This window comes from Lactuca sativa, chromosome 8, assembly GCF_002870075.4.
Source record: "Lactuca sativa cultivar Salinas chromosome 8, Lsat_Salinas_v11, whole genome shotgun sequence".
In the NCBI taxonomy this organism is placed as follows: Eukaryota; Viridiplantae; Streptophyta; class Magnoliopsida; order Asterales; family Asteraceae; genus Lactuca; species Lactuca sativa.
The window spans coordinates 162,722,942-162,726,989 of record NC_056630.2 but is presented as its reverse complement, the minus strand read 5'-3'; positions in this window follow the sequence as shown (position 1 = coordinate 162,726,989).

Sequence of the window (4,048 nt, the reverse complement as noted above, 5' to 3'; positions counted from 1 at the left end):
TCATTTGTATATTATGATTTAACCACTTAAATCTTCCCAATTTTCGAACTCAAGAAACTAATTTCCATGGAGTTTTCAAAGATATAACACACATAAAACTTGGCATACATGTACAAAAAGAAAATATAACTAGATTAAAAAAAAACCTTGACTTGTATCCTCCCCCAAATCCATGAAAAACATCAAAAAGAGGGGTATGAAGCTCACCTTGGTTTGATTTGGTGGGTGACTTGGCTAGATGATGAAGAGTTTCCAAGTTCTAATCCTTGAAAAGTTTGATAAACTCTTTGAACTTGAGGAGGTCCTAAGAATATTAACCCATATCCTCATGTGTAAATATGGTGAACTAAACAATATAATGTATAGAATCACTAATCAAGAGTTGAAATACTTACTAGGATCCAAAGAATGCTTAGAAGAATTAAGGCTTTAAGCTTAGAACACGTTGACAGTTCACATAATGTAGAATGAGTTTGTGAAATGGGAAAGAGGGGTTTACAATCATTTATAAGGGATAAGGAAATGATAAGATGTTTACTTTGGTTATTGTTGGATATTGCATGAATAATTGAGTTCGTATTGGATATCTACGCATTACAACTCATAACCACCGTGAACACACTTAATTTGGGAGGTGTTCACGGTCTAGATGGACCTTAAACCAAGGTTCACGATCAAAGGAAGGTCCACTAAGGTGGTTTACGGCCTAACGGGGGTCCCTTATGGTGTTCATGGCCTTAAAGTGGCCTAGGTTGGTGTTCACGACCAATGTTTGGATGCTTAGAGTTGTTCACGGTCCGCTTATGGTGGCTTGAAGTAGTTTACGAACTAAGTGGGTTCTTGGGGTGTGTTCACGACCAACCTTTGATTCCTTGGGTAGTGTTCATGGTCTAGTGTATAGGAAACTCCTAATAAGCTATCTTTATTGTTTATGTGTCATATTTGACGTAATTTCAACAAGACCTTAATTTGCATGACTCATGAGTGTATTAGGGTAGCATAATTCTCAAAAACATTACATTACCAACGCATTATAATAACATAGATACAACCATTACATATACGAGATTCTTTTGGTTTGGTTTCTAGACTTGAAAATTTCTAGTTGTGACAAACACCAATTAGCATGTTAATATTGATTATAGATTAAGGGACTTGGTCCAACATTAGGACTCGGTCCAATGAAAATAGAGGACTCGGTCCTTGCTTTAAACTTGATGGACTAAGTAAAAAAAAGTTGTTGACGTCGATGCCCAATATCCCTCCCCCGTTAACCTACACGTGACGAAGCAAGAAGTCAATTTGCGATCAAAAGCTGTCAAGCAACAACAGGGTTAAATAGTAGCAAAGCAGCGATCAACAACAGCAACTACATCGATCAACAACAACAACATCGATCAGCAGCAACAACATCAATCAACAATAGGTTTCTTTTTCTTTTTTTAACCTTATTTTTTCTGCATTCATAAGCAAGGGCAAAATTGGCTAGAATTTATTAATTCTTAAAATTTCAATGTTTTTCATGTTCTTGATCAACTGGTTTGTTTATCTTTTTGTCCTTTTTTTTGCATTCATAATCAGGGGTAAAATTGTCCAAAGTTTATTGATTCTTAAAATTTCCATGTTCTTCATGGTATTGATTTTCATGTACAGAATCTATTTTTTGTCCTTGTTTTTCATGTTGTTGATTCTTAAAATTTCCATGGGAGCATGCATGTTATTTCCTAATTCTTGAAAACAAGAAGTTAATTTTTTTTTTGTTAATTACCATATATCTTCCAAAAACAAAATTGGTAAATATGAAATTATGGTGGTGTCTAATAATGATAAGCAAGCTGTTGAAAAACAGAAGTTGTCATGAATTCTAAACTTTAACACCCATTAGTAGAGTGACTTTGAAAATTACATATAATTCAAGTGGTTGTGTAACCATATATCTTTGTGGTATTGTATATCTTTAGAGCTATGAATGTTATATATGAAAAAGGTAAATGAAAAAATAAAAGTTTTGAAAATGATATGCAAAAAGAGAATGTTGGAAACATGCAACTTGTAGAATATTAGTGTGAATCTAAGGCAACAGGTTTATGTTGGTGATATTACTTTTATAAATATATGATTTTTATTTTTATTCTAAACATACAAGGCATGGAATGGGATTCAGAAGCCGTTGAGTATATGAATACTTTGCATGACCAGATTGCTAATCAGTTACTTTCAAATGGTTCACGTTAAATGATATAATTTTTTATTATGTATGATAATGTGTATTTGGGTTTTTTATTACACATTGTATTTGGATTTTAAATTATGTATGTTTATTTTGGATTTTATGCGATAATATTTATTTTTATAATTATTTTATCCAGCATAAAAGGACAACATAAGGATAATATGATCATTTTTAGTGAGATAAATAATCAAACAGCATAAATTCAGTCAGATGTGGACTGAGTCAGTAATTCTAACTTAACAGCTCTAACCCAATCAACAACTATCAAACGACCCCTTATATATATATATATATATATATATATATATATATATATATATATATATATATATATATATATATATATATATATATATATATAATTTGAAATGATATATCAATAGTACGGTTTATGGGTTTCAAAGTTTTGCCCAACAGATTTTTATATTGATAGTTTTGGTATTTCAATTTTTTGGGTTTTAAACTTCAGCCACAAAATTTCCGTATATTGATAGGTTTGATCCATATACTTTGGTATATTGTCATGCTTCACCCTTATATTTTTTCGGTTGCACACTTTGGCTACAAAAGTTTCGTATATTTGAAGGTTTGCTCTAGAGGTGTGCAGAAAACCGCACAAACCATATAAACGACACGCACCGCACCACACCGCACCGCATAACGCGGTTTGGAACATCGCGGTGCGGTATGTGATTTTTAATTTTGTCAAACTGCAATACGCGGTGCGGTTTACAGTTTTTAAATATGAAACTGCGGTTAAACGGCACAACTATATATATATATATATATATATATATATATATATATATATATATATATATATATATATATATATATATATATATATATATATATATATATATATATATATATCGTCCATTAGATCAAAAATAATGGATGGTGTAGATTTTTCCTTTAATTTTGGTAATTTGTTAATTAAATAAATTAAAAACATTATTTTTATTAGAAAAAGGGTAAAATGGTAAGAGAGAGAAATCTTAAATACGGAAGTATAATTGTTTCTTACTTTTGAGGATTTTTTAGTGGAACTTTTGAAATTAAGAAATTTAAATTTAAATTCGAAATTAAAAAATACAAAATTTGAAATTATGAAATAGTTGGAATTTTTAAAGTTTCAAATTATTTTTTTAAAATCTGATATTTTTAGTTTAGAATTTAAAGACTTTAAATTCTGATATAAATATTAAACTTGAGCATTATTCTTTCTAACATTCTTATATGAATTTTAATGTGAATATTAAATTATAATTATTCATTCACTTCAAACATCATGTTTTTTATTGTTTTTTTTATAAAATTATAACGTGAATATCTAATTGTAATTATTCATTCACTCCAGAATTAATAAATAAATTTTTTAAATATTATTAAAACTCACAAATGTCATAGTAACATATTCGAATATGAATTATATTGTCACAATAAAAGTAACCGGTACTATTCTTCATTGAATATCCATGGAAGTATTATTCCAATATTAAAGATTTTTAATATAAACAACATCGTAATATCTATTAAGGATATATATAAAAAAATACAACAAAAAAAAATTCATGATGGAATATTAACGTAATCGGAAAAATTACAATAAAAATCATATAAACCAACTACTTAATTTTGCAAAAGCAACTCCAATACAATATTAACATAATAGAAAACATTTCATATAATTGGTGTAGTTGTCTTGGATTGTTGTTCCTCATTTTAAAATATAATGGAAAAGAATGATTTGTTGTTCAAACTTATCCTTAATATTTTATCTACAAAAAAATGAAGTTATATGTTACCCCCCAT